At 40.0% G+C, this 18,862-nt stretch overlaps 4 non-coding genes across 4 annotated transcripts; all 4 read right to left on the minus strand.

The window, feature by feature from the left end:
* Nucleotides 1-1,865: 1,865 nt before the first annotated feature.
* Nucleotides 1,866-1,946, minus strand: TRNAS-AGA (transfer RNA serine (anticodon AGA)). The gene has a single exon. It is a non-coding gene; the product is annotated as a tRNA-Ser (tRNA).
* Nucleotides 1,947-2,200: 254 nt separating this feature from the next.
* On the minus strand, nt 2,201-2,281 carry TRNAS-UGA (transfer RNA serine (anticodon UGA)). Its single transcript has one exon. It is a non-coding gene; the product is annotated as a tRNA-Ser (tRNA).
* A 485-nt stretch (nt 2,282-2,766) lies between these two features.
* Nucleotides 2,767-2,847, minus strand: TRNAS-UGA (transfer RNA serine (anticodon UGA)). The gene has a single exon. It is a non-coding gene; the product is annotated as a tRNA-Ser (tRNA).
* Nucleotides 2,848-11,653: 8,806 nt separating this feature from the next.
* Nucleotides 11,654-11,734, minus strand: TRNAS-AGA (transfer RNA serine (anticodon AGA)). Its single transcript has one exon. It is a non-coding gene; the product is annotated as a tRNA-Ser (tRNA).
* Nucleotides 11,735-18,862: the final 7,128 nt, after the last annotated feature.

Below are 18,862 nucleotides of genomic sequence, written 5' to 3' on the forward strand. Positions count from 1 at the left end.
TGCGTGTGAAGTCGTATGGCTCAAGAGGATTTTGAAGGATTTGGGCGTACCCATCAAGGATCCGACTTCCCTTTATTGCAACAACATGAGCAGTATCTATCTGGCTCGGAACCCGGTGTTCCACGCGCGGACAAAGCACATCGAAGTGCACTATCACTTCATCCGAGAGCGCGTTCTGGCTGGCGATGTCGATCTACAACACATTAGCACCAATCTTCAAACGACCGACATCTTCACCAAAGCCTTAGGAGCCGACAAGCTATGCCAATTCATGACCGATCTCGGATTGACGATCCCTGATCTGCCAAGCTTGAGGGGGAGTACTAAAGACACTACACAATAACGCGTGGATTCCGCAACCACGCAATGAAGCAGTGAAGAGCCGATCTACAGTGCAAAGCCGCGAAGAAAGACGCAAGCCGAAGCACAAACTTCGTAACTACGCACAACGCAAGCTGGAGCACGGATTCCGAAACTCCGCATAAAGCAAGTCGACGTGGACTCCGGAACGCGAGTTGAAGTAGATTTCGAATACCATCTGAAACCGACCCGACTTGAGCTTGAGGGGGCATGTTGAGAATCAAGCTCAACTTGGTATAGTATGTGAACTCACCTTGAGAGTGAAGAGACACTCCAACAGTCAAGAGTCACCATTATGTCACTAGTTTGTATTCTAGCATTTAGTATGAGTCATAGAATCATATTCTATGACACATAACTTATGAGCTTTCACATTCCCCATGCTCCATGAGTCTTGTAGTTAATGAAGAGAGAGGGTGACTACATAAAGCACCCTCCTCCCACCATGTATAATGTTGAGTCTTTCTCCTATGTCAATAGACTTTTACCTTGCGTATTCTTTGTGTTTCACTCTCACTCTCTCTCTCTCTCTCTTACACACACACACACATAACTCATATCTCTTCCGCTTCACAAGAATCCATCTCTTGATTCTTTACAAAAATATTATCTATCTAAGCATGCTAATAAAGCAGAAAAGAGGTCTATTATAAGTCTTTATTCTTTGGGTAGCGATACGATTTAAGTGTTGACAAGTATGTTTGTGCACATACATTTGAATACTATTGAGATATTTAATGTTTAAAGCACAGAAGCTCAATGTTAGTAAACGATTTCCACAACTTAGTAAAAGAATCTCGACAATTGCAGGCTTCGAACCTACGAGGGCGAACACATTTGATTTCAAATCAACCGCCTTAACTACTCGGCCAAATTGCCATTTTTTGTTGGCTTTTATGAGATAGTACAACCACCATAAGCACTCGGGCAAAGTGTTTCTAGTTTTCATGAATCGATTTGAGTATTGTCCACACTAAAATGTTGGAGATATTATCTATCTAAGCTTGATAATAAGCGAACCAAAACGCTAGAAAGAGTAGTTATTCTTAAGGTAATACTACTATTTATGTGTTCACTAGTAGGTTATCGCAGTTATATTTCACTAGGTGAGCTTGTGTTTACGATACCTACGGAAGCCAATGTTCAAAAATGCATCTTAGAAAGTTTAGTTTTCTCTGTGTGGTGACCAATGCTTTCTAAGATGGGATATTTATTGTTGAGCACATGTCAAGCTCGATATAAGTTACTAGCAATAATACCTAAGTGCAAAAATCTCGACAACTGCAATATTTGAATTTACGAGGAAGAACCCATTTGATTTCGAGTCAAACACCTTAACCACTCGGCCAAATTGTCATACTAGCTTTATATTGCGAAAATTGTTCCATGGGACTTAAGAAGTCATGCTTGTGTGCGTGTCACATTGCTAAGACGGAAGATGCATTGGTTCACATCACAAAATATCGATGTTATTGAAAGTAGTCAACAACTAACTGAAACAAAGTCGACAACTGCAAGATTCGAACATACGAGGGCGAACCCATTTGATTTCTAGTCAAACGCCTTAACCACTCAGCCAAGTTGTCCTATTTTGCTCTTTGTCATAGTTACATATTTTAGTATTGGTTGTAATTAAATGTAGCAAATATTATATATCTAAGCATGCTAATAAAGCAGAAAAGAGGACTAGTATAAGTCTTTATTCTTTGGGTAGTGATATGATTTAAGTGTTGACAAGTATGTTAGTGCACATACATTTAAATACTATTGGGATATTTAATGTTTAAAGCACAAAAGCTCAATGTTAGTAAATAGTTTCCACAACATAGTAAAAGAATCTCGACAATTGTAAGATTTGAACCTACAAGGGTGAACCCATATGATTTCAAGTCAAACGCCTTAACCACTCGGCCAAATTGCCATATTTGGTTGGCTTCTACCATGAAATAGTACAACTATGAATATTTTGGGCAATCCGTCTAATGATTATCTTAGTTAGCATTTTGTTAATGCAAAAATATTCAGTTATATTAGGAAATTTTGAAAATATGGAGTCGGGCTAATATTAACACATTTGGCTCTAGGGGTTAAATATTCATAATAGATGTCGCCTCTCTAAATTGGGATATGTATTGGTTTGCCACACAATGACTTGATGTAAATCAAAGACGACAACATCAAAGATTCTAAAAGAAAGTCTACCAAATGTAGGATTCTAAGCTCCAAGAAGCAAACATTTGATTTTGAATCAACCACCATAAGTAGTCGGGAAAATTGTTTCTAGTTTTCATGAATCGATTTGAGTGTTGTGCACACTAAAATGTTGGAGATACTACCTATCTAAGCTTGATAATAAGCAATCCAAAAACGCACGAAGGAGTAGTTATTCCTAAGGGAAAAGAATGTCGACAACTGCAGGATTCGAACCTACGAGGGCAAACCCATTTGATTTCAAGACGAACGCCTTAACCACTCGGCCAAGTTGTCCTTTTTTGCTATTAATGATAGTTACATATTTTAGTATTATTTGGAATTAAATGTTGCAAATATTATCTTTCTAAGCATGCTAATAAAGCAGGAAACATGACAATTATAAGTCTTTATTTTTTCTCCAATCCCTGGGGAACCTAATATTAACACATGGGACATTAAAAGTCATGTTTCCTCTGTGAGTCTTGTTCCTAAAATGGGATATTTACTATTTAAAGAATAGAAGCTCAATGTTAGTGAACAATTTCAAACACCTAAATGGAAGAATGCAATGTTAGTGAACAGTTTCAACACCTAAATGGAAGAATGTTGGCAACTGCAGTATTCGAACCTGCGAGGGCGAACCCATTTGCTTTCAAGTCAAACACCTTAACCAATCGCCCAAATTACCGTATTTTGTTGGCATGTACTATCTATGCTTGATAATAAGCGAAAGAAAAATGCCAGAAAGAGTAGTTATTCTTAAGGTAATGCTACTCTTTATGTGTTCACTACTAGCTTATTGCAATTATATTTCATTAGGTAAGCCTGTTTTAATGATAGATAGGGAAGCCAATGTTCACAAATGTGTTAAATTTTTTTTAGTTTACTCTATATGTTGACCACTTCTTCCTAAGATGGGATATTTATTTTATAGCTTATGTCAAGCTCAAACCTACGAGGGGGAACACATTTCATATCTACTCAAACGCCTTAACAACTCAGCTTAATTTTCCTATGTAGCCATCTACGATAACATATTTTAGTATTGGTTGTAATTAAATGTTGGAAATATGTTCTATCTAAGCATGCTAATAAGGTAGGAAATTGGGAAAGAATGAGTCTTTATTCTTTGGGTAGCGATACGATTTAAGTTTTCACAAGTATGTTAGTGCACATACATTAGATTACTATTGGGATATTTAATGTTTAAAGCATAAAAGCTCAATGTTTGTAAAAAGTTTCCAAAACATAGTAAAAGAATCTCGACAACTATAGGATTCGAACCTACGAGGGCGAACCCATTTGATTTCATTTCAAACGCCTTAACCACTCGGCCAAATTGCCATATTTTGTTGGCTTTTAGCGTGAGATAATAAAACTATTAATATTTTGGGCAATTCGTCTAATGATTTTCTTAGTTTGCGTTATGTTAATGCAGAAATATTCGGTTATATTAGGAAATTTTCAAAATATGGAGTCGGGCTAATATTGACACATTTGGCTTACGCGGTCAAATATTCATGATAGATGTTGCCTCTATAAATGTTGATATGTATTGGTTTGCCACAAAATGGGTCTATTTAAATCAACGACGACAACATCAAAGATTTTAAAGAAAATTCCAAACATGTAGGATTCCAAGCTCCGAGAAGCAAACATTTGATTTTGAGTCCACCACGGTCATAAGTAGTCGGGAAAATTGTTTCTAGTTTTTATGAATCGATTTTAGTATTGTCCACATTAAAATGTTGGAGATATTATCTATCTAAGCTTGATAATAAGCAAACCAAAAACACATAAAGGAATAGTTATTCTTAATGGAAAGGAATGTTGACAATTGGAGGACTATCGTGACTCGTGAGTAGGAGAGAGAGAGAGAGAGAGAGAGAGAGAGAGAGAGAGAGAGATAAGACTTGAAATGGAAATGAGATTATATTATGAGATAAGACTTGAAATGGAAATGAGATTATATTATGAGATAAGACTTGAAATGGAAATGAGATTATATTATGAGGAAACAAGGTTACAAAGAGTAGGCTAAGGGCTAATCCGTAATGAACTCCAATGAAATAGATTTCTGTGGACTCTCAGGAATAGGCATTGGCTGTAATAAGCCATATGGATGATGTCGAGTTCTTTTGGATCGGCAATATGTATCACAATTACAAACATATTCCGTAACAAAATGGCGAAGTCCTGGCCACCAATACCTTCGAGAAATTAACGTGAAAGTCTTGTGGATGGCGAAATGTCCAACCATTGGTGCGTCATGACATTGTTGCAAGTCTGGGTGTCGTGAAGGACCATCAGGCACATATAAGAGATTTTGTCGAAAAAGTAATCCATCATGCCAATTGAACTAGTTGTAGTCTTGACGAGGATTTTGATATTGTTAACAAGAAGCACGATCTAGGATAATATGGTTCAGAATGTCTTGGGTGAATTCATCAGTCGCAATATGCTCCCGAATAGAGTCCAGAAGTCTTGAATCCCCGGGTGTGTCTGTAACATGAAATGCCATTAGTTCTAGATGGTCAAGACCAGAGAGGATTTGCTTCTGACTTTCATGTGGCCTCTCCTGGTTGAAGTTCCATATATGAACACCGAGATAAAGCATCTGCTTTTCCTTGTTGCGTCCCCGGGCGATATTCCCCATTTTTTGCAAACATTGGGTACCATCCTTGTTCGACTATCCTTGAACATCCCGAATCTCGACGAACCCGATTGTTGAAGATCGGCTCAGCCGACTCCAAGAAGTTCAAGATATTGATTTGCACTGTTGATGTGATGCTTAAAACACTCAAAAGAAGGTTGCAGACCGTCATCGACGTGATTCATTGACTATGTTTCAAGTGGGAGATTGAGTATGGGTTTTACAAGGTGACATTAAAACAACTGGACCTTGCTGCAAATTGGAATATCAACGTTTTGGCCTATATGTGATATTTTGTAAGATTAATGATGTGGCATTTTGCCTTGAGCTCCCCCGTCATATGCGTCTTCACCCGGTCTTCCATGTTTCATTTTGGAGCCCTACAAAACCAACTCTATTCCAGGTTGTCTTACATCTCCTCCACCTCCAATCGAAGTTTCAAATGGCTTCGAAGATGAAGTTTCTTCCATTCTCGATTCCAAGATCGTTCACAACAAATTGTAATATTTGGTTGACTAGTTAGGTTATACACCTAATGATCGAACATGGGAAGATTTCGAGAATCTTGCTAATGCTTCCGAAATGGTTGCTGTGTTTCACAACAAATATTCCCATAAGCAAAGTCCGAAATCTTGTCTTCCGACCAGTGGAACTCGTTGTTGAAAAGGGAGGATAATGTCATGAAGACATACATTTTGGCCTTACAAGGATTTGATCCCAAGACGTCTTTGTCTATATGTTAGACCTTTAACCATTATAATAACATATATGACATATATTTATAATAAATATATTATTAGTTATTACAAGATATATAGAGTATTCTAGAATATTCTAGAACATTCCAGGATATTCCATGATTATATTAAATATCATTAATATCTAGAATATTCTAGAACATTCTAGAATACTCCATAAGGATCTATAAATAGGTGTCTATTCATTCATCACAACTTATTCGGTTCAACACCAATCTTTAGCCCTTAGCCTACTCTTTGTAACCTTGTTTCCTGAAAAGAATAGCGTGCGGAAGCAATAGAAAACTGAACACAGAAAATACGCAGGTTTAATGGAGAGGTTGAATATAAACAATATGCAGGACTGACATAGAGAGAGAACACACAGAAACTCAATTCAAAATAATACTCAATCTGTACATACACCGTGCTCAGTGATCACCTTTTATACAAGCCCTGACAATCGGGCTGACACAAGTACTTATAATACTTTACCGCTCATAAATGAGCCTACTACATTAATTCCCAAAATTATTCCTTACGAGGAATATCTTCCTAACGGCCTCGTGGTCTTGACACCGATACGGCCATGTTGTGCGTATCGATTTACGCACTGGGTTACGCATCGTATTATGCACAAATGTTGAGCTTGTCTCTCAACATTTCGTAATAATATAATCTCAGTTCTATTTCAAGTCTTATATCTCTGTCTCTCTCCCTCTCACTATTGAGAACCCAGTCAAATCATAAATTCTGCCTACGAGAGAGGAATCGAGCACATGGCTCTTGGATTCGGGCGCTTCATATCATGTGACCCCTCATCGATCCCAATTTCGGCTATACTCAACCCGATATTCCGACTCAGTTCGAGTCGGAAATTCACAGCAATGCGCAATTATCGGAATGGAGACAGTAGAGCTCAACCTTCACGGTGGCTCTATATTGGTACTACATAATTATTAATGTCAGACATGTACCTGAGCTCTCAAGACTATTGATCTTAGTCAGACAATTAGACAAAGACGACATCCGTGCTGCCTGCTCATCAAGAGGGTGGGCACTCCACAGTGGGAACCACCTCTTTGCTCGAGGACCGAAAGTACACTCGTTGTACCCGTTATATGTTACACTCAGAGAGGGTGACTTGTTCTTGGTCGACATTCCCGTGTCATCACTTTAGCATGGACTCAAACACCTCAGTAAGGCCTAACTGAGACAAAGTCAACAATTCCAGGATTCGAACCTACGAGGGTGAAACCATTTGATTTCAAGTCAAACGCGTTAACCACTCATCCAAGTTGTCCTATTTTGCTGTCTATCATAGTTACATATTTTAGTGCTTCGCCCAAACTGGTGGCTGTATGACGGGTGTTAGCATTACCTTTAGCGCATCATATGCTTTCTCTTCCATAGCTGTCCATTGGAAGGGAGTTCGATGAACGGTGGCATGTAATGACGTGGCGAAGTCCGCCAAATAGCGTATCATCCGACTGTGCCATCGTATTTGTCCTAAAAACCGGTTGAGTGATTTCGCGTTTGTCGGCCTTTTCGCGTGAGTAATCGCGGTGATTTTATTTGGAGTGACCGCTATCCCTTTCTTGTTGACTATATGGCCAAGGAGAGCCCCATTGGTAACACCGAAGACACATTTGGTGGGATTCAGGCTTAAGTGTGTGGTTCGGCAACGCTTTAGGCACAGTTGCTGATGCGTAAAATGGTCGGTTGTTGTCCCATATACCGCAAAATCGTCTAAAAAAACTTGCATGAAGGACGGAATATATTCCCCAAAATTCTCTGTGATTGTCCGTTGAAATGTCGCCGGCGCCGTCTTTAGCCCAAACATTGAGACAACTACAACATGACAAACGCCGTCTTCTCTTGGTCGTCGGGGTGCATGCATACTTGGTTGTACCCATTGAAGCCATCTAAAAAACTATACATGTCATGCCCCGCGACCGCGTCCAGTACGCTATCAATGAAAGCTAAAGGGAATGCGTCTGTAATGGTTACGACGTTTAATTTCCGGTAGTCCACGCATACCCGTATTTTGCCATTTTTCTTTGGTACGACTACTATCGTGCTTAACCATGTAGCTTGTTTAACTGGTCGTATGAATCTAGCCATGAGGAGTTTGTCAATTTATTCTTTTACGCGGGCCGCGTAGTTTGGGTTCATGCGGTATCGACGTTGGTGGACCGGTTTCGCGTCGGTTGCTAAATTGATGTTATGTTGATAGAACTTCGGATCTAACTCCTTCATGTCCTCGTGAGCCCAGGCGAACACATATTTATACTTCCTGAGTAGTGATATCATCGCGTCTCTCTAATTCGACATTAATTCTTTTGCGATGGAGAGGAAACGGGGTTCTGACGCCGTACCCACGTTTACTTCTTCCAAGGCTGAGGCGGTGACTCGCCGTGAAATTTCCATTGACCTCTCGAACGTTGCCCGTGCTCTGCTTAGTTCTAATATTGACTCCGGGTTTGGGTCGTAAGCCTCGTCGTGGAGTGTAGCAGGCATGGCATATTCCGCTGTGGTTTCGATAACGTCGATTTTGAACAACGGAATAATCCGAGGGTGCTCGTTTAGGTATACCTCTAATTCCGTATCATCCACCCCAGCCTGCATATTTATATCGTCTGCGTACAATGGTGTTATGCCCTTGGGTTGTGTCACCATTTCCTTTGTAGGTACGCGGACCTTGGTGCGTCCGCGTTGAAAGCTGATACACTTGTGTTGCCAGCTTTGCTTGATATTCGCAGAACAAAGCCACGGTCTGCCCAACAACATTGGATACGTCCCTGGGGCGTCAAGGGTGAGGACTACCGCCGAGATGTCGAAGCGATCTCCTCCCACGATAATGCCTACCTTGCGTATCAACCCCAATGGTCATATTGAGCAAGTATCCGCCATGCGAAGCCAAAATGGGCATGCTCCCAATTATGAAATTCCCAATTGTTCGCATGTCTTCGCGCTAATTACATTAACGCCCGAGCCACCATAGATCACACATCCTGGGATTTCCTGACCGTGTGGTATTAACTTAATAACCAGGTTGTGGTGATCCACCAATGTCGGTCTGTCGCTAATGTATATAAAATTCGCGGCAACGTCTACCCCAGGTCTGCCCGTCATCCACTCTTCCACGGCCTGGCGGAATCGTGGGACTAGTTGCAGCAACTTGTCCATGGTTAACGTTATCTCGCCGGTTGTCAGTGCTTGCCATATGGGGTCCGGAGATGGTCCCTCTTCCTCCAATAGCTCCACCGTGTTTGCAGACTCCTTTCGCATGCGGTCCGTATTTGCTGCGTTTGCTTTTTCAACCCATTCTTGGGCTGTTCGCCGTATCTCATCTTGCGCGGCCCAATAAACTTTTTTTGTTTGTTGACGTGTTGTGACTTGCTGTACTTCCGCCGTAATCGTATTGACGGCGGGCCCCTTGCCCTTACGTACTGGGCATTGTGTGGCATAATGTCCGGGCTGTTGACAAACAAAAAAATGGATGCTAGATTCAACCTTGTCGGCCCCTAGTGGTGTGTGCCGATCCCTAGGTGTGACTTGCTCCTCCCAGTCCTGATTCGTTCGTCGAAGCGTACGCGGTGGTTGATGTTGGTGTCGGCGTGGTTCCTGGTGTCGGTTTTCGTCCAAACTTTCGTCGTACCGCCGTTGGTCCCGATATTGACGATGGTTTCCATGAGGCCCATTGAAGCCTCCACGTTTGTTCATCGGACGGTAGTTCTCATAGCGTTGCCCCCTTTAGTATTTCTGGGGTTGCCACGGTAGTCTTCATCCTTCGGCTCGTCTTCCTCGGAATCGTTGTGATTTCGGCGATTCCGGTAGTGCCGGTCATTGCGTGGGTTTCGATCCATATACCGTGGTCAATCTTCTTGCCGCCTTTGTTCATTACGGCGTGGGGGACGCTGTGTTTCCACGATGCGTATTGTGGGCGTGGCTCTGTTCAACATATTGTACTCGCACTGCTCAACTATGTGAGCTTTCGAGTGACATACTGGACAGTGGATTCACATGTTGCATTTAACTGCGGAATGCCCTTAATTTAAGCAAATCATGCACTGGATCGCTTGGCGAAAATGTCGTTCCTCATCCTGAGCTAACGCTTGTCGCAATGAGGACATGGAAAACCTTTCCTCTTCTTCGTCGAGCTCGAGTTATAGCGCTCTTTCTATGACCATATCGACTGTTTCCCCTTTCACGCTATTGTTGTTGAGCGTTGTTCGTATGGGTCGACGTAATGCTGCCACAAATGTCTCCCTAGCCTCGTCCTCCGTTGGGCCCCGTTCTAATTTCCGCCGTAGATTTTGGAAGCGTAAACTGAAATCCGCTACCGTCTCGGTTGGAAACTATTTAATTGTGGAAAACTGCCTGAGGATTTCGCGTTGCGGCACCCTCTGATAAAAAAACCGTAGAAAGGCTGACTGGAGCTGGTCAAAGGTAGTGATTGTTGGCAAATCCATCTGTGAATGCCAAAACGCCGATCTCCCATCCAAGGTTAATCCGAACTCCATCATTTTGGACTGGTGCACTACTGCTTTGGAAAGGCTCTGCACCATGTGGTTTGCATTCTAGACATTGAGGAATAATCGGATGTGGGTTGCGGCGTCGGTTTCGCCGTTGAAGTGGGGATAAGCAAAGGCCATGCTGGGTGCTACGGCAGGCAGGGAAAGGCCACAGTGCTTTTGTGGTGAGCGTGCTTCATGTGTATCGCCGAGGTATTTGGACAGCGAGAAATCGTCTTTGTGGTCCCGACAGGTATCACTGAGGTCACTGAGGCAAGGCTTTTACCGTGTGCGTTCCTATGCCTGGCGTGTGATGGACCTTGTGATTGGTCGGTCTTGTCGTGTTGGTTCTCTGGGGCGTCTGCGGCTAAACATCCATTCGTCGTTGTTCATCTATGACAAGACACAGATCACCAAGCGTGCCAAAAGTGTTATCGATTAGGAATACGGTCTACGGTCAATCCTTCGACCTAGACCTCAAAGTGACTGTGTGACAACGAATGGTAGCGTCTGTGCGTAATACTTAGTGGGATACCTCTTGTAACCTAGCAACGTAGAAGGGAGATGGCTACAACCGAGCTCCTTTGACAGTGGGCTAGCACACACACTGTTACTCATGCCTACACTCTTACCATTGTGCTACGCCACCAAGGATTATAGACACACGGTAGGTTAACCAAAGATACACACATATATCAAAGAAGATAAAATTCAATTAAGATACGCCTTTTACATTCAAAATTACATTCTACCTTTATCAGAGGTTTTTTGCCATATATATACGCAGGCAGGGTCTTTTAGCCATTCATGGTTCCCGCGTGAACCGTTTACATGCGTTACAATATTGCTCTATTCCATATTACTGTGCTCTTCTCCGTTGGTTACTATTCCGGCGGACAAAAATGACACATTTGACTTAAGCGGTCAAATATTCATGATAGATGTCGCCTCTCTAAATTGTGATATGTATTGGTTTGCCACACAATGGGTCGATGTAAATCAATGACGGCAACATCAAAGATTCCAAAAGAAAGTCTACAAATGTAGGATTCTAAGCTCCGAGAAGGAAACATTTGATTTTGAGTCAACCACCATAAGCAGTCGGGAAAATTGTTTTTCTAGTTTTCATTAATCGATTTGAGTATTGTCCACACTAAAATCTTGGAGATACTATCACCTAACTGAAACAAAGTCGACAATTGTAGGATTCGCACCTACGAGGGCGAACCCATTTGATTTCTAGTCAAACGCCTTAACCACTCGGCCAAGTTGTCCTATTTTTCTCTTTACAATCGTTACATGTTTTAGTATTGGTGTAATTAAATGTTGCAAATATTATCTATCTAAGCATGTTAGGAAAGCAGAAAAAAAGACTCTTATAAGTCTTTATTCTTTGGGAAGCGATACGATTTAAGTATTCACAAGTATGTTAATGCACATACATTTGATTACTATTGGGATATTTAATGTTTAAAGCACAAAAGCTCGATGTTAGTAAATAGTTTCCACAATTTACTAAAAGAATCTCGATAGCTACATGATTGGCACGTACGAGGGCGACCACATTTAATTTCAAGTCAAACGCCTAAACCACTTGGCCAAATTGCCATATTTTATTGGCTTCTATGAGATAGTACAAGTATTAATATTTTGGTCAATCCTTCTAATGATTTTCCTAGTTGGCGTTATCTTAATGCAAAAATATTCGGTTATATGGAGTTGGGCTAATATTGACACATTTGACTTAAGCGGTCAAATATTCATGATATATTTCGCCTCTCTGAATTGTGATATGTATTGGTTTGCTACACAATGGCTCGATGTAAATCAATGAAGGCAACATCAAAGATTCTAAACGAAAGTCTACAAATGTAGGATTCCAAACTCCGAGAAGCAAACATTTGATTTTGAGTCAACCACCATAAGCACTCAGGAAAAGTGTTTCTAGTTTAAATCATGAATTGATTTGAGTATTGTCCACACTAAAATGTTGGAGATATTATCTATCTCAGCTTGATAATAAGCGAACAAAAAACGCCAGAAAGAGTAGTTATTCTTAAGGTAATACTACTATTTCTGTGTTCACTAGTAGGTTATTGTAATTACATTTCACTAGGTGAGCTATTGGTTACGATACCTACGGAAGCCAATCTTCAAAAATTCATCTTAGAAAGTTTAGTTTTCTCTGTGTGGTGACCAATGCTTTCTAAGATCAGATATCTATTGGTGGGCACATGTCAAGCTCGATATAAGTTACAATGGCGAACCCATTTGATTTCGAGTCAAACACCTTAACCACTCGGCCACGTTGTCATACTAGCTTTATATTGCGAAATTTGTTCCATGGGACTTAAGAAGTCATGCTTGTGTATGTGTCTCACCTTGCTAAGATGGAAGATGCATTGGTTCACATCACAAAATCTCAATGTTATTGAAAGTAGTCAACACCTAACTGAAACAAAGTCGACAAATGCAGCATTCGAACCTACGAGGGCGAACCCATTTGATTTCTAATCAAACACCTTAACCACTCCGCTAAGTTGTCCTATTTTGCTCTCTATCATAGTTACATAGTTTAGTATTGGTTGTAATTAAATGTTGCAAATATTATGTATCTAAGCATGCTAATAAAGTAGAAAAGAGGACTATTATAAGTCTTTATTCTTTGGGTAGCGATACGATTTAAATGTTGACAAGTATATCTATGCACATACATTTGACTACTATTGGGATATTTAATGTTTAAAGCTCAGAAGCAATGTTAGTAAATGATTTCCAGAACATAGTAAAAGAATCCCTACAACTGCAAGATTCGAAGCCATTTGATTTGAATTCAAACGCCTTAACCACTTGGCCAAATTGCCATATTTGGTTGGCTTCTACGATGAGATAGTACAACTCTTAATATTTTGGGCAATCCATCTAATGATTATCTTAGCTGGCATTATGTTAATGCAAAAATATTCGGTTAAATTAGGAAATGTTCAAAATATGGTGTCGGGTTTAATATTGACACATTTGGCTTAAGCGGTCAAATATTCATGATAGATGTTGCCTGTCTAAATTGTGATATGTATTGGTTTGCCACACAATGACATGATGTAAATCAACGACGACAACATGAAAGATTCTAAAACAAAGTCTAAAAATATAGGATTCCAAGCTCCAAGAAGCAAACATTTGATTTTGAGTCAACCACCATAAGCAATCAGGAAAATTGTTTGTAGTTTTCATGAATCGATTTTACTATTGTTCGCAATAAAATCTTGGAAATATTATCTATAGTAGCTTGATAATAAGCAAACCAAAAACGCATGAAGGAGTAGTTATTCTTAAGGGAAAAGAATGTCGACAATTGCAGCATTCAAACCTATGAGGGCAAACCCATTTGATTTCAAGTCAAACACCTTAACCACTCGGTCACGTTGTCCTATTTTATAAGTAAATGTTGCAAATATTATCTATATAAGCATGCTAATAAAGCAGAAAACACGACAATTATAAGTCTTTATTTTTTGGGTAACGATACGATTTGGCCCGTTTCTCCAATCCTTTGGGAACCTAATATTAACACATGGGACATTAAAAGTCATGTTTCCTCTATGCGAGTCTCATTCCTAAGATGGGATATTTATTGTTTAAGGAACTGCAAGATTGGAACCTGCAAGGACGAACCCATTTGCTTTCAAGTCAAACGCCTTCACCAATCGACCAAATTGCCGTATTTAGTTGGCATCTACTATCTATGCTTGACAATAAGCGAAAGAAAAACGCTAGAAAGAGTAGTTATTCTTAAGGTAATGCTACTATTTTTGTGTTCACTACTAGCTTATTGCAATTACGTTTCATTAGGTTAGGCTGTTTTTAAGATAGATTGGGAAGCCAATGTTCACAAATGTGTTTAATACAAATTAGTTTACTCTATATGTTGACCAATTCTTCCTAAGATGGGATATTTATTTTTCAGCTTATGTCAAGCTCAAACCTACGAGTGGGAACCCATTTTATATCTACTCAAACTCCTTAACAACTCGGCCTAATTATCCTATGTAGCCATCTACGATAACATATTTTAGTATTGGTTGTAATTAAATGTTGAAAATATTTTCTATCTAAGCATGCTAATAAGGTAGGAAATTGGAAAATAATGAGTCTTTATTCTTTGGGTAGCGATACGATTTAAGTGTTCACAAGTATGTTAGTGCACATACATTTAAATACTAGTGGGATATTTAATGTTTAAAGCACAAAAGCTCAATGTTAGTAAATAGTTTCCACAGCATAGTAAAAGAATCTCGACAATTGCTAGATTTGAACCTACAAGGGCAAACCCATATGATTTCAAGTCAAACGCCTTAACCACTTGGCCAAATAGCCATATTTGGTTGGCTTCTAACATGAAATAGTACAACCATTAATATTTTGGGCAATGCGTGTAATGATTATCTTAGTTTGCGTTATGTTAATGCAAAAATATTCGGTTATATTAGGAAATTTTGAAAATATGGAGTCGGGCTAATATTGACACATTTGGCTCTAGGGGTTAAATATTCATGATAGATGTTGCCTCTCTAAATTGGGATATGTATTGGTTTGCCACACAATGACTTGATGTAAATCAACGACGACAACATCAAAGATGGTACAATGGTGTTATGCCCTTGGGTTGTGTTGCCGTTTCCTTTGTTGGTACGCGGACCTTGGTGCGTCCGCGTTGAAAGCTGATACACTTGTGTTGCTAGCTCTGCTTGATTTTCACAGAATAAAGCCACAGTCTGCTCAATAGCTTCCCCAACCTCAGCCAGTTCGGCCTTTAGTTTTTCGAAGTTCACCAACTCCAACGAAATTTCGATTTGTTCGAAATTTTTGTATCAATCTGTATTGTACATTTATTTTGATTTATAGAATTTCGATGTATACGCCTATTACGGGGGAGTGTTGAATGCGGGTCTCTAATGAACGTATTCACATTGTCTCCTTTTGTACACACTAGGTTTACGCTATTTATGTAAACAATGAGAAGGGCAATTGCCCTAAGTCAGTCACTACATAAATTGACTTTGTAACCTAGTTTTGAGTGTTGTTGAAATATAGGTCATCTTGTGGCTAATCGTCTCGCTCTCTTGCGTTCTTGTTTCTCTGTTTCTGTTGCTGATGCCATAAATCTACCTTGCCTGCATCCACTTATGATCCTCACCTTTGGAGAGTGTTGATTTGTTCCGCACAAGATGACCGCGTTCTCAACAGTTTCGTCGTATAAGAATGCGAGTGCAAAGAATTGAATGAGATAGTGTATAGACAAAACAGAAGACCGAAAATAGAAAATACAGAGGCATGTATTTTAAAGTGGAAAACCCGAGAAGGGAAAAACCATGTGGAGTCCACAAACTACAAAACAAATCACTATCTGCAAGTAATAGTACTAAAACAGAGAGAGAATCAATCCTAGAGAAGGGATTCAGTATTATTAGTACCAAGAGGACTAACTGCGTAAGACTCACGAGAGAGGAACAGAGAAAAGGAGAGAGAGAGAGAAAGAAAGAAAGATATATTAACGTCTTCTAAGGCCAAATTGGCCCATGAGACAATCGGTTTACAACAAAAAGAGTATTTATCCAGTCATAATAACTAAAAGAGAGAGAGAGAGGATGATGATAACAAATGATATTTTATGTGAAGAGTAAAACTTAATTTTCTATAGTAAAACTTAAATGAAAATAATATCCTACGTATTACAATAGATAGTATAATGGTCAAGAGCTTGATCCATATAATATAAGGTCATGGGTTCGTGTCTTGCCATATCATGAGACTATCCCCCCTTAAAACGACGAGTGTTATGAGTTAGCGCTGAGTGGGGACCAGGTTTGTCTGGATATTGTCGATGGAAATAAGGAAGAAGATCCTGAGCATTGGCAACATGCTCGACAGGTTCCCAAGTACGTTCGCTCGGACTATAGCCGAGCCAATCGACCAAATAATAAAGTTTGTTGCGAACAAACTTGGAGTTGAGGATGGTGGCAACTTCATACTCCGGGCTGACGTCCAACTCAAGCGGGGGCGGTGACGGTGTAACATGATAAGGTTCGAGAAGAGAACTATGGAAGACTGGATGTATCTGAAGGTGCGGAGGAAGATCAAGGCGGAACGTGACATCATTAATCTTGTTGGTAATATGGAAAGGACCGAGTCATCGATAATCCAATTTGTCGCATGGTCGAGTAGTCTTGATATGACAACATAAGAGCCATACTAGGTCTCCGATGGCCAAAGATGAGGGAAGTCGATGATGATCTGCTTAAGTCTTCTATGTGTGTTGAGCATGACGAAGATGAGTAGATAGATATGTCTGAATCTTGCGTAGCCTCTCCAAATGATCCTTGGCACGAGGATTGGTAGGTAGCTCCGGAGTGTCGATCACAGACCAACGAGGATGAGAATTGGTATAAGCGTAAAATAGGGAGACCCGAGTGGAGGTGTGAACATTGTTATTATAAGCAAACTCAGCAAAGTGGAGAATATCAACCCAATCGTCCTGTTGATAACTCCGAAAACACCAACGATATTGTTTCAACCTTTGGTTTGTCCGTTCCACTTGCCCATCAGTTTGGGGATGATAGTTGGAGGAGAGGTTGCAAGAATCCTTGAGCATCTTGAAGAGATGCTTCCAAAATTTGGAGACGAACTGAGGTCCTCGGTCACTGAGGATACTGTCTGGGAGGCCATGATGCCGAAAAACCTCACGCATGACAAGGGCGGCGGTTTCCTCAGTAATGTTGGCCTTAGTACAAGGCACAAAATGTGCCATCTTAGTATATCGGTCAACGACGGTTAAGATAGCATCGAAGCCCTTCGAGACTGGAAGATCTGTGATAAAATCAAGACAAATGGATTGCCTCGGCTTACTTGGAATTGGTAAGGATTCCAACAAGCCATATGGATGATGTCGTGGCATATTTGCTCGGCAACAAGCATCATAGGTTCGAACGTAGTCGTTGACAAAACATCGCATATGGCGCCACTGAAAAGATTGTCGAAAACATCTTAGTACTATTGAAATGTCCAGTTGTATGGAAATCGTGACAATTTTGGACGATTTGAAGGCGATTGGAGCAATCGAGAACATACAAGAGCTTTTTAAAGAATAATAAAGCCTCATGATATTCAAATTGTCTGTAGTCCATACATGGCTGCTGAGACAGGGAACAACATGCCCGAGAGGCATCAATTTGCGCTAAAATGGCTTGAGCAAATTTGTCCGTCTTCAAATTGGCATGTATGGCATTGATAATCCGGGAATCCAGCGGAGTTTGAAAAATCCAGGTTGTCTTCAAACATGTTGGTCCCAAGATTACCTGATTTTGATTATCAAATGTTGGATCCCCTAACAATCATTGGTTTTCTTGTTCCAATGCAACGATTTTTTCGTTTATACATTGAAGCTCAGAAAAAACGAATTGAGTTTCTTGGAAGCTAACAATATCCGTAGTATTGGAAAAAGGGGTAAGAGGATGAGGGAAACCGAAAAGAAGACCAGAAGGAAGAAATTTGTTCAAACTGTCAAGAATAGTACTAAAACAGAGAGAGAATCAATACTAGAGAAGGGAAGTAATATTAGTACTAACAGGACTGACTGCGTAAGACCACGAGAGAGAGAGAGAGAGAAAAGGAGAGAGAGAGAGATAGCGAGAGAGAGAGAGAGAGAGAGAGAGAGAGAGAGAGAGAGAGAGAGAGAGAGAGAGGATGATGATAATAGATGATATATTATGTGAAGAGTAAATACAAAATAGCTATGAGGTTAAGACTGGCGTTGAACCAATTTGGTTCGAAATAATGCCTTGCGCCTCCTTTTATAGTGTTCTAAGGAGTAGTCCTGCTAAGATGGGATATTTATTGTTCAGCATATGTCAAGCTCTAACCTACGAGGGGGAACCCATTTCATTTCTAGTCAAACACCTTCACAAATTGCCATATTTGGTTAGCTTCTACCATGAAATAGTACAACTATTAATATTTTGGGCAATCCGTCTAATGATTTTCTTAGTTTGCGTTATGTTAATGCAAAAACATTCGGTTATATTAGGAAATTTTCAAAATATGGAGTCGGGCTAATATTGACACATTTGTCTTAAGCGGTCAAATATGCATCATAGATGTCGCATCTCTAAAATGTCATATGTGTTGATTTGCCAGACAATACACGATGTAAATCAACGACGTCAAAATCAAAGATTCTAAAAGAAAGTCTACAAATGTAGGATACCAAGCTTCGAGAAGCATATATTTGATTTAGAGTCAACCACCATAAGCACTCAAAAAAATTGTTTCTAGTTTTTATGAATCGATTTGAGTATTGTTCACACTAAAATGTTGTAGATACTATAACCTAACTGAAACAAATT

Source organism: Azolla caroliniana, unplaced genomic scaffold, assembly GCF_043228905.1.
Source record: "Azolla caroliniana isolate FFs.n. ecotype wild unplaced genomic scaffold, voAzoCaro1.0.p SCAF_200, whole genome shotgun sequence".
NCBI lineage: Eukaryota > Viridiplantae > Streptophyta > Polypodiopsida > Salviniales > Salviniaceae > Azolla > Azolla caroliniana.